The sequence below is a fragment of the Copadichromis virginalis genome, linkage group LG3 (assembly GCF_057382275.1).
Source record: "Copadichromis virginalis isolate Kocher_CV1m ecotype Utaka linkage group LG3, C_Virginalis_male_GT1.1, whole genome shotgun sequence".
Taxonomy (NCBI): domain Eukaryota; kingdom Metazoa; phylum Chordata; class Actinopteri; order Cichliformes; family Cichlidae; genus Copadichromis; species Copadichromis virginalis.
Genome location: NC_140620.1, coordinates 5534643 through 5547384, shown reverse-complemented (window position 1 = coordinate 5547384; position 12742 = coordinate 5534643). Strand labels below are relative to the sequence as shown.

General features: G+C 40.1%; 2 long non-coding RNA genes and 1 pseudogene across 3 annotated transcripts; 2 read left to right on the top strand and 1 right to left on the bottom strand.

The window, feature by feature from the left end:
* Window positions 1-800: 800 nt before the first annotated feature.
* LOC146712419 (uncharacterized) lies at window positions 801-1510 on the top strand. Its single transcript, XR_014917041.1, has 3 exons — window positions 801-851; window positions 957-1072; window positions 1215-1510. It is a non-coding gene; the product is annotated as an uncharacterized LOC146712419 (long non-coding RNA).
* Window positions 1511-4596: 3086 nt separating this feature from the next.
* On the bottom strand, window positions 4597-8252 carry LOC146712418 (uncharacterized). Of its 2 annotated transcripts, none has more exons than XR_014917039.1 (5): window positions 8108-8252; window positions 6942-7033; window positions 6059-6216; window positions 5577-5634; window positions 4597-4636 (listed from the first exon to the last, which is right to left on the bottom strand). It is a non-coding gene; the product is annotated as an uncharacterized LOC146712418 (long non-coding RNA). The 2 variants fall into 2 exon arrangements; XR_014917040.1 differs by having other exon boundaries at window positions 4600-4633.
* A 1676-nt stretch (window positions 8253-9928) lies between these two features.
* LOC146712417 (uncharacterized) lies at window positions 9929-12676 on the top strand (annotated as a pseudogene).
* The last annotated feature ends 66 nt before the right edge of the window (window positions 12677-12742 follow it).

Genomic DNA, 12742 nt, shown 5'->3' with positions numbered 1-12742 from the left:
TGGAGCTCCATAAGTGTGGCTCAATTTGAATACAATTTGGTGCCATTTTCAATTAAGAAATACAGATAGGTTCTCTCTCTTTCTTAAATTTAACAAATATGTTTTTATATTTATCAATCTAAAAAAATAAACATTTAGTCTGATTTGATCTTACAATTAAAAAAGTGTTTGTGTTTTGATCTGAAGAGTACATAAATATCTGGTTTCAACTGTATATTTGATGATTGTCAGCACAAAGAGGGAGAGAGGAACAGAGAGGGAGATGGAGAATGAGGACAGAACAGAGATGACCAAGAGCAGGTGAGACACACATGTTAGTCAAATGGTCGTTTGCCAAAAGTATCACCGTATCATAGGTCCTCATGTATCTCGTACCTAGTGTTTCTTTTTAGGTTTGTTATTTTTCAAATTATAATAATTATATAAACTTTTCTCAATCTAAATAGTGGACTTTGGTAGAATTAAAAAAACAAGTGTAGTGCAGGTCTATGATGATTTTTAGTGCTACTATCATCTAGTTCTGATTCTGGTTCTGTCTTGGTTAAGTCCTCAGTAGTCCTGATTTTGAACTGTTGTAGTCCTGTTTTAATTCCGGATCAGTTCTGGGTCTGGTTGAATTGGGGTTTAGTCCTCGTGTCTTGATACAGCCCCGACTTTGTTCTGCCTTGCTGCTTAATTAAAAAACTAGTTTAAGGTGTCCTGCACATGTGATATATATTTTTCCCTATATGAAGTCCCACATGCATACTACCCTTTTGGGCTAAGCCCCAGGTGTTTCAAATGTCTGGCTCCGCCTCTGGTGGATACACTTGTCTCCCCTTTAAAGGAGACGATCCAAGTCATCCTTAAATGTTAGTGCTTTCAAATACACAAACATTTTTGAAGGACAAAAATGAACATCCAGCTTTGACTGTAATACAAAATAAATCTTTGCATGTGTGTTTTCAAACTCTCAGATGGGCAGCATATCAGTCTTGGACTGTCTGACCTGCAGCACTGAATGACCACCACACATGAGCATGTTCCTGCAACATTCAGCATCTGATCTGTCATCTGTGTGCTTCTGCTTTTGGTAAGTAGAGTTACCCAACTCCAGTAACTCTAAACACATGCCATCCATTTCTGACGGCCTGGTTACTTCCTGTCAGTTACTTTAGAAACCATGTGGTCACCTGACCTAACACTGTTTCTTCTTCTTCCCCTTAATGTTCAAGTGTCACATGTCAAACAGCTGGAGAGGAAACTACACCAGTGTACTGGGATGTTTCAGCAACATGTGCCAGATGCTGTTCCTTCATGGTGACATCACCAGAGACAGCCCCGCCCACCTCAGGACCTCGCCTTGATCATGATGATTATAATGATGACAGCGAGCGGAACTAAGACTGTAAAAATCCACGACCAGAATGTTTCTTTCTAATTATTAATGAATACTGAGAGCCTCTTTCTGTGTTTTGTCTGTTTTGTTTTTTTTACCTCATTTGTTACTAACAAAGTTCACAAACTCACACAGTTTACATTTAGATTTAGATTTAAGTATTTATTGTCATGAAATTGCGTTTGGGGCTTCCATACAAATACAATAATGAAGAAAATAATAAATACCCCTTAAAACCCAAGTGTAAAAATTTAACCCAGTGTGACTCCAGTGCAATAAGACAATCCTTAGCAACAACATAAGAACATGACAAGTAATGTTCATAAGAAATTCAGACAAAGACCTGAGAAACGTGACAAAGTACAGCAATGCAACCCATTCAATATTATTGTACTGTGAGATATGATGTTAGATACGATAGTTATCTATTTAAGAAAGAGGGGGGGGGGGGCAGGAGGGGGGAAAGAGAATAAAGATATGATGCAACAATGCAGACCAGTTCAGTGCTATTAAGAAGTTGGATATGGTTATTGTCCGTGAGAGGGGGGCAGAGAGTTCAGGAGCCTGTCTGGCCAGTCTGGATGTTCTGGCCTGTATAGACCTGTACCTTCTCACTGAGGGCAGCAGATAGAAAAGGTGGCGCGCAGGGTGATGTTGGTCCCGCAGGATACTGTGCACCCTCCTCAGACAGCGAGTGGGGAAGATATTACTGATCTCTGGCAGACTTGTTCCAATAATTCTGCCAGCTTCTTTCACCACCCGCTAGAGTGCTTGCTGATCGGCCTTGGTGCAGCTGGGGAACCACACTAGAAATCCATACGTCAGGACGCTGCTGATGGCACAGTTGTAGAAGTTCAACATCAGAGATCTAGGAATGTGTGCGCTCCGCAGTCTCCTCAGGTAGTAGAGGCGCTGTTGGGCCTTCCGTGCAACTGAGGTGATATGGTTGCCCCAGGACAGGTCCTCGGTCACAGTTACCCCCAAAAATTTCATTACATTCTGTATGTTTCCATCTTTACCAGCCACACTCTAACTGCATTTAAGAAAATAATCCTTAGAAATCATCCTTTTTCTCTTTTGTAATTGATGATAATTCAGTGAATATACTGCGCTGCTTCCTTTTATTGCGTCACACATTGCTTTAAGTTTTTCAGTGTCCAGTTATTTTTTACTGCTGTTTGAATTCTCTGTATGTTTGACCCTGTAGACTGTTTGATGGACTGCTTGTCTTCCTGTTTGTAACCGCCGCCTGTTTTTTAATAAAGATTTGGATTTCTGACTTCAACACAGCCTCTGCGTGTCCTCCCTTTGTGTCGTCTTCCTCTGTGAATGTGTTGCATGTGTCACAGATTCATTTTATTAACAGCTTTCCCACAGTGAGTTGCATCAGCATTCATTCACAGCACATTTCAGAAGGATTCAGATTAATACAGTGATCTTACAGTCAGAATGATCCTGACAGAGTGCCACTGTAAATGATCTTTCATCAGGTAAATGTTAAAGTTCAGTATTTCAAAGCAGGAGTTATGAAGAATCATGCTGGCATTAGGACTAATAATATGCACTTACTAATAATATGTACTCTGCCCGCAGCTCTTTGAGTATGGGGTAGATAAGGGCGCAGAGAAACCCTTATTACTAATTTGTATTATAATTCAATTTTCATGAAATATTCATATTCAGTATCGGTCCTTTTATATTATAACCACGTATCCACCCAGGCTCATGGTGGGCAGGGCTCTGTCCTGGGATGCTTGAGTACAAGGTAACGTACACCCTGACCAGGTATCCAGTCTGTCAGAACTGTTTTCAATATTTGGTTCAAAAACATGAGTGACAACAAAAATCCAACTAGGATTCTTGCATATGATGAATGAAGTCTGTCTTTGACTGTATTGTCCAGCTGCTCCATCAAACCCCAGCAGGTGAACCTTATTCATGACATAACACGGCAACAATGTAAAAAATGAAACAGCAACAGTCTAAATGTAAAGTGCATTCTAAACTCCTCTTCAATAAATCATATGCAAAGAGTCATTCAGGACTGTAAAACGTGAACTACAGAACCCAGAGTCTTCATCATTAAATCTCTGGTTGCTTCATTTTTCTATCCTATATCAGATACTTTAAGGTTAGGTTAGGTAAAGTTGCATTCTCATGGTGAGGCAAAGTGCTTTATGTGTGTGTGTGCGTGTCATGAACGGCTATAAAAGGCCTATAATTACAGAACAAAGCAGGGTTTGAGTTCGAGTTGCGGCAGACTGTCACTACTTGTAAATGGAACGCAGCCTTCCTGCGGCGGACAGCTAATAACAGGAATCGGACGCGGTCCACCCAAGTCCACAGCAACCACCATAGCAACCGCCTAGCATGACCTTAAAAACATATTCTGTCTTCATAACTATCAAAAACATGAAATGATTTTCAAAGTGTGAAAGTGTTACAGCTGCAGAGAGCTATGGCGGTATCTTTGGAAGCTGTTTACATAGCTAATAATATACGATGTAACCATGGAGACAGTCAGTCACGTGAGCTAGCGGTGCACGTTTACTACAGTGAATAAGGTGATTGCGTGCACAGCGTCCACACGCTGCAGAGGGTAAAGACATTACTTCAATATTGTTTTATATTGATATATATTTGCCTTCTGTTGACCATCACCTCAGGTTCACCATCACAGTTTCAGCATACAGATGCACACTGTCTAAATATGAACACATTCAAAAACTCATGTCTCAGAAATAAGCACAGCTGTTCATGTTTGTCATTAGAGTTTTATTTGTAAGAAAATTATGAGCTTCATATTGTGCATCAAATAAAAGAACATTTCACAACTCTGAGTCAACAGAAACAGGAAACAGAAATGTCTCTAATGTAGACGTGTACAGTGTAGTGTAAGCATTAAAAGATCATAAAGGAAACACTAACATTCATGTGAAACTAATTGTAATAAAAAATGAGCAGGTGCTTTATAGATGTAAAAGAAAGAATCTGAAAACAACACTTTTTTGGTCTAAGTGATCAAAGTAGAAAACAGAACTGATGTTCAAGAACAAACCGTAGCTGCACTAATGTTACACGTCTCCATTGTTGTGGTGAACAGACATGTTGCTTTTAAAACCACATGCAGTGTGTGACCATGACTGTTCACTGAGACCATGAACGCCACTTCGCTGAAGCCTTCGCCTTCTTCTTCTTCTTCTTCTTCTTCTTCTACGGTAAATTGGAAGCAGAAGGAGCACGAGCTGCTTTGATCTACTGAAAGGAAAAAGCAGAACATCTGAGCTGAAACCAGTCAGCTGAAATCATTAAGACAGGAACAATCATTCAATGCAGTCTCTCAGGTGGCTTAGCCTGTTACAACTGTTGATACAAGCTAAATACGGTTAGCACACAGTGTCAGGGAGCTCCAGTGTGGGAACTAGTGGCTTTAGGTTTGTAGTCATTTAACTTTCATCCATTCATTTAATTCAGGAGGAAGAAATGCCAGGTGGGTGCAGGCTGGTTACATGCATTTGGTCCCATGCTGTCTTTAACTAAATGACTTGGTTCACTTTATGGCTGGGCTGTATGTGGGGTTATATCATGTTATTTGGGCAGGAGTTCCTGTCCCCTGTTAGACTTAGAAAGTTTCCCCATAAGTAGAGTTTCTAACTCTTATAGCACATCTGTGGCTGACAGCTTTTTGTGGCTCTTTTTACCCCACACTGGCTGTGAGTGTGTAAATAGCCCCACTAGTTCTTTTGGGTTGCAGTTAACTTGGGAGGAAGAGGTGGGTCTGCCATGACTAGATGAATAACAATTATCTGGGATACATAAATTTCACAATGCATGCATATATCTCTATAAACCTGCCTGAGGGCTGCCATTTTTACATTCAGTTATTTCTTTGTTGAATCTAAATAATGAATGTGTTACAGTTAGACTGACACTGGTCAGTGTAAATGGCTCATTGGGACACAGAAACCTTTAAATTAAACCCTATCACCTGATATCGAGTGTCAAACAATATCAAAGCTGTAAACGCTGTTTACAGTCAGAATTTATAAAACTATGATTGTAAATTGATTCAAACAAGTGAGCTTTTCTCTTTGTGCTGAATATCAACACTGTGGTTTCTTAGACTGTAAGCTTTACTTCAGCACAACCAGTTGTAGAAGCTGCCACTCCAAATGTCTTTGATAACAAGAAAAAATACCTTTTCAGTCCACGGCCTGAAGTTCTTCTCTGACATCTTCTGCCATCGGCTTTGTCTGCTGGTTTGAAGACAATAAACCACAAAAAGATGATTTAGTCACTTTGTCTGCGTCATGCAGCTCGAATGTGTCGTGTAACGATGTTGAATAGCCGTCGTTATCCCTCTGCTGTGTCAGTAGGATTGTACTGTACAGCATCTCATTGATATGTGAGGAATGCTAATGTAACACGATAACAGACTTACATCATTAAAACATAAAGGACAGGAGATATTTAGATATTTTTATATTTATATTACATTTTATAGCTGACGGATATTACTAAATAGATAGAATTTACTAAATAGCTGGATGAACATGAAAAATATGTCTATAATAACAAATGACCATGAGAGCCAGTAGAATTAATTCAACTGGACACTCAAAGACGTCCTTAAATGCTCTTTAAGTGGCAGAACAGATGAACAAACAGTTAATCGCTTACTTGAGATGAAATCTGCTCAGCTACTTTGAAAACAGCTTCTAACTGGTTCCTCCTTTAACAGGATGGCTGCTCAGGGGTAAGGCCATCATGCAATCCAGCAACCTTTATGGTTCTGCTTTGATTCACCAGGAACTATTAGGGAAACCTTCCAGCGCCTCCTGTGAAAGACACAGGCATAAACACACAAACATTTATTAACATGTTCCACAGTCTTCCAGCTTGATTTTCTCATCCTGTGGACAACAACGTACATGGATGCAGGTTTATTGTTAACTTTTGTAAGGTTTATTTAGTGAACATATCCAGCTGCAGCTCCACTGTGATCCTGAACTGGATAAGCACTTAAGAAATGTGTCAATAAATGGACAAACATCAGCTTACTATATTTATCCAAACAGACGGGACCAATAATGCTTCACTGAGTCAGAGACTTTAACGTCTCTTCTATGTAAGAATGTCTCGTGCTGATATACCTGCAAACTTGACAACAAAGGTTTTTCAGACTGCATGTAGCTGTCCTCTATGTCAGCTCACACATTTACATTCATGTCACACTTATTTCTGCTTTCCCATTTTATAATTATTACTTACATTTTGATTAGATACCTTGAGTTTGTAAATGATCAGATTACATAATTGGAATACAATGTATCCAATTCAGGGCTGCGGGAGGATGAAGCCTATCCCAGCTGATACAGGACAAAGACAGGCTGCCAGTTTATTGCAGGGCTAACACGATATGTGTAACAGAAAATCCACTTAAATGTTTGATATTTCTTATAATAATCATAATTATGACTATTATTTAAAGGTTTCTTTATAAATACATTTTGATTTTTTTATAACCCCTAAAATATAAACCTGAGCTGTTTCAGATTCTGACCTCTGACCTCACTGCAGCTCCCTCTTGGAAGTACGTCTGCTTCTTGTCTACCCCCAGTGTTGACCGCCTGCCCTTGATATCACGTACTGTACCTGAGGAACAAAAAAGGACAAACACTTGCCTTCATTTAAGAAGTACATTCATACTGAGGTAATCTATGGAAAAACACTAGTTCACCCTTTGGGAGAAATCAGTTCCTGTGAAACATTTCTGTAAATGAACATCATGTGGAGAATGAATGAAATGAGTTCTTCAGGTGACTCAGCAGTCCCACACTGACAAATGAAATCTAGTTAAACTATTAAGCATATTTGCTCTTCTGAAATCTGTGTTAAACAACAACAAACATAAATTAGTAACAAAAATACAGCTGAGTAGAGGCTTTACAAACCACCAGCAGCCATAATGCTAAATTTTAATCTTCAAATGTTTCTGAGCCGTCTTGAACCTACTTTTAACACATTAAAGTCCCACAGTCAATGCAGCCTGACTCAATCCTAGATGTTCAGCACACAGAGACACAGAGGTGCCGTTTAAAGTTTAGTGATAACCTGAGTCACTGATCATTTGCAGTATTACAGAGTCTGGCAGTCTTTGCATGATGTCCACGTCACTGTAAGTTTCTAGCTGACTCTCAGGTGTGACAGGTGTGCCAGCAGGAAAGAGTAATAATAACCTGCATCCTGAGGTTTGTCATGCAGGATTAAAGCAGCCAGGCTTTGTTCACACAGCTAGGATTGTATTTTACACTGACCCTGGGTCAGTATAAGTATCATACAGTTTAAACGAAGCACTGAAACTTGCACATATTTATTACAGATGCACTGAAGCTAATCGAGATATTTGCTGTCAGTCTGTGGCTGCGATTAAACACTTTACTGGAAACTTTATTAACTAGTAACTTCATCAGTCATGACAGAAGCTAATATTTCTGTGCTAACATCGTTTAAACAGTAACAGCTTTCCTCCAATATAAGCTAACGTTTACACCGTAACTTTAAGCTAGCACCATAAAGACGGTAAAACACGTAATAATATCTACAAATGCATCTTAAAGCTGTTATATTAGCACTCGGTGTATTACTAACATAACCACATTAACATTACTGACACTCGCAGACTTTTAATAGTCATTCTATAAATGCTGTCCGTTTAAATGGTCTTACCTGTACACACTGCATATCCACCGGATTCCAGCCAGAGTGGATTCTGGAGTCTTCCCACGCTCCTGTTAGTGATCCTCCATCTGGATGGATGAGAACAACCTTCTGAACAATCTAGCAGGAGATGGCCCATATCTATGGGACTGGTTTGTGCTGATAACGTCCATTGTATGGACTGATAACAGCCGAAGCGGGTGAATAAAGTCACCCGGTCGCTAGCTGTGCCATTACCCAGCATACATCACTCCCTCCGTAAATGCAATAAACGATACAAAAGTATCGTTCTACCTGTTTTTCAGGTAGTTGTTTATATTATATAATTTATTGTGTTCCGTATACGTCACTACAATGTGATTTGGAAAATGTCTAAATATACGGACAACAGGCACTTCCGCAGCAATCTCTTCAATCGGAGGACCCTTCACGTCAATTCCCGACGCGAGGGGGGTACCCTGCGCGTCCATAAGTGCAGCAGAGGGAGCCTGACCATGCGTCACACGTTTGACGAGTTGGGAGTGAGAACGTGTTGCCCTCTCACACTGCAGGCCAACTGGTTTCTCCCCTCTTCTATGGAACCAGCTTCCAGACTTGGATTTGAGAGACAGACACTATCTCTACTTTTAAGATAAGGGTTCAAACTTTAATTTTTGCTAAAGCATATAGTTAGAGCTGGATCAGGTGACCCTGGATCCTCCCTTAGTTATGCTGCAATGGGTGTAGGCTGCTGGGGATTCCCATGATGCATTGAGTATTTCTTCTTCAGTCACCTTTCTCCCTCACTATGTGTTAATAGACCTCTCTGCATTGAATCACACTTGTTATTAATCTCTGTCTCTCTTCCACAGCATGCCTCTTGTCCCATCTTCGTTCTCTCACCCCAACCACTCCTGGCAGATGGCCGCCCCTCACTGAGCCTGTTACTGCCGCCGCTTCCTCCCTGTTAAAAGGGAGTTTTTTTCCACTGTCGCCAATGTGCTTGCTCATAGGGGGTCATATGATTGTTGGGTTTTTCTCCTTGTGTATATTATTTTAGAGTCTACCTTACAAAGTAAAGCACCTTGAGCCGACTGTTGTTGTGATTTGGTGCTGTATCAATAAAACTGAATTGAATTGAAATAACATAAAAGGACATAATGCTGCAGGTTGGCTTTCTTTCTTTTCTGATTCACCAGTTTGTATGCATCTTTTCACAGGAGTGACCTAAGGACGGCTGTAGCCTACCCTTATTTACTTATATAATGAACAACATATAGTGTAAAATAGAGTGTTTTCTTTTAATTTAATGACATAAAGCAGGGATCAAATGTTTCCATGGTGACTGTTTTAGAATTGTGCATTTTTAAATCTGCATCAGACTTCAAAAAGAGCTCATCTGTGCAAGAAAAACCATCAAGTCAGGAGTATTTTCATATCTACATTTGATCTTACACAAGTTTTGAAGAGTTTTGGAAAGTTTCTCTTCCCCAACTGTGGTAGAACAGCAGCGTTTTAATGGAAGCCAGTAAAGGGATCTACAAACCCATCAGGGTATGTGACACTTTTTGTTTTTACTGCATTTTTGAAGAATTTGATGTAGTTTTAAAAAGCTGACAAACTGAGAATCAATTTAAGTTACAATGAGTAATTTCTTATTTCTTTGACAGGTGCTGTTCAACACACCCATATATAACACAGCTGTGGAGATCTGCTGGTATCTACCAGGTTACAGGGCTCAGGTAAGACCCAGATCCATCCAAACCAAAACTGAGATAAAATGTCAGGTGATTTCTGAAGACCTGGGAGTGATGCTGATTAAATGTCTCCTTTTATTTTTAGATTGCAATGATGACGGAATTCCTCAGACTTCAGAAGGAAAACCAAATACCATCAAGCCTCACTGCAGAAGATATGGGAGATCTTTTGGTGGAGAGGAGCAAAGAGACAGTCAGAGAGCAGTGAGTTACTGTGACACCTACAGACTGTAAGGAAGAGGACTCCCTTACTGCATTTATTTATATTGTATTGTCTGTATAGCACTTTAGAGCACACCTTTCACTTTATTAAAAGCACCTTATCAAGCACTTTATGTAGCATTGCACTTTAAGCATGGATTTGCACACAAGAAGTTTAAATATTTATTGACTATTTATTGGGAATTTTAAAATCAGTTGGTGGCCTTGTTTCAGATCCTGCACAGCTGCTCCTCATCAAGGAATGTGGTGGTTGTTAGTGATGGGACGTTCTGTATCGAGGCTTCGGAGCGTGTGTCGAGTAATGGAGGGGGCGTTTCCGCGAAGCGCGTATCGAGGCTTGCTTCATTTATGGGAGGAGCTGAAAATGATGACGTCCGAAGCCTCGCTGCCCGGCTGTACCACGTGACTGGTTCATGAAGCGGTTCGAACTTTGCCGCAAATAATCATTTTCCATACTGCCAGCATAAATATACACAGTATACTGCCATCACTACACTATAGGTGTTTTACACACTCCTTTTGTTGTTGACATTTACAGGCTGTGTGCAAAATGCCACACTCTTCAAATTCATGCCAGCTATTATTTTTACGTCCAGTAGGTGTCCTGCTAGAGCAAATGAAGCTTCATGAAGCTTCGCGTTGGGGTGAACCAATTGGATGAAAAGCTTCAGTGCTTCATGGGGCTTCATCTGCCCATCACTAGTGGTTGTCTGTCAGGAGAGAAGAATGGTGATTGAGATTGTGATTAAGGTTTACCAGTAAGGAAAACTAATGCAAATGTGTGTGTGAAATCTAGGGATAAAAGTGGTGCAAATAAGTGTTTGTAAGTTAATGATTACTCACCTTTCTTGCCTGTGTCCTCTTCAAGGTGTTTGGGCAAATGTTTCCCCGGGGGTCCAGACACCATTTAAAGGTTCCGGGAGAGACCATGGGTAAAGAGTGTGGTGAATCTTTTTGTGCTTGGGTTTCTGGGTTTTTATAATATTGGGTTTTGTGTAACATTAAAGTGTGAAATATTTATTAATATGTAAATGTGAAGATGTATTTATGTATTTATTTATTCTTATTGATATATTGTATACTGTGGTGGAAGGTTGGGATTTAAGAATTTACCTGAGAGTGGAATAATGGTTAAGTCTGTGACAGCTGAACATATTTAAGGCTGCCAGTTGTCATTAGGGGATTTTTGTGCTGTGAAGAAGCTCGACAAGTTAATTGTTTTAAGGAGAGCCATATAGCAAATAAATACTTTGTTCCACTACACTTGCCTTGGTCTGTCTCACTGTGTTTCCAGCCGCTAAGGGCCGCCCTGTTACACAGACCATCCACCTCACACCTGAAACGGTTTGTGCTGAAGTGTAAATGCTGAGAGAAAACCTCTCTTTTGTTTTCTTTTGAAGACTTTGGGAGTTTGAATTGGAGGGTTTGGAAGAAACAGAAGCCAAACCTCTTCTGAAACTGGTAAGACTAGAAAACTCACAAGAGTTTTAGTTATTTGGAGATCTTTTTTTTTTTTTTAACCTCTCAACAAAACTGCAATGTAAACATGCTTTCTGTTTCAGGTGTGGGCAGTGAACACAATAAATAAAATGAGGGACATCGAGTTTCAAGCCCGGATGCTGCTGGAATTTCCAGAGGCCATACCTCCTAAATTTCAGTGAGTCACCTCTGACATAAAATCATTAACAGTCCAGCTACAGTATTTCAAAATTTCTGTTATTTTTTTAAATAGGTGTAAAAGATCATTCTTATAACTTTATTCTGCAGAACACCTAAGCTCCTCAGCAATGTCAGGAAGTACATTGACCTCCTTAAAGAGAGGCAGTAGGACGCACAAACCTCCAAACTGTTCACTGCAACAGACGTGGTGATAGAGGTGGTTCCCCGTGTCCTGCATGGCTTCTGGAAGCTTCCTTCTTACCCCCTACTGAACATGTCCTCCCAAAAATTGAGCATCCTCTCCACCAGTGTGACAAAGGCCACTTTGGATCGAGTGTCCAAATCTCTCCTAACAATGGAAAACCAGGCCATCTTCTCAAGGTCCATCAGAGATGACATGGTGCAAAGTATCCTGTCTGAAGTCAGAGAGAAATATTCAGAAAAGAGCCACATTGCAAACTTTGCACCAGGACTACTCAGGGCAATTTCTGATGTAGCAAAGACGAGCATATGCCAGATCTTCCAGCCCCCTTGTGAAAGTCCAGTAGTGTCTGATGTTCTTCCAACTAAAGAACCTCATCCTGAAGGTCTGCTGAAGTCAGATGTTCTTCCCACTTCCCAACCTCCAGTTGAAAGTTCACGAATTGCTGATATTTTTTCCACTCACGAACCTCCTTCCAAAAGTTCAACAAAGGCTGATGTTCTTCCTACTAAAGAGCCTGCTTCTGAAAGTCTGGCAACGTCTGATGATCTTCCTAGTGAGGAACTCCCTTCTGTATGTCTATCCATGTCTGAGCCAGTTGTCTCTTTTACTAATAATTCAGAGAAGTCTAACAACATTAAAATCAAGGAGAAAAAGAAGAAAAAAAGGGCTTCTTCCAAAAATTCAGAGCCCTGTTCTGTTGTTGCTTCAGACCCCAAGAAACTGACTGATTTTGAAAATCCAATCTGTTTGTTCTAACTCTACAAAATCAAATAAAAATGATTAATCAATATTTTTTCCACGAGTCTGCATCTATGATTAAAG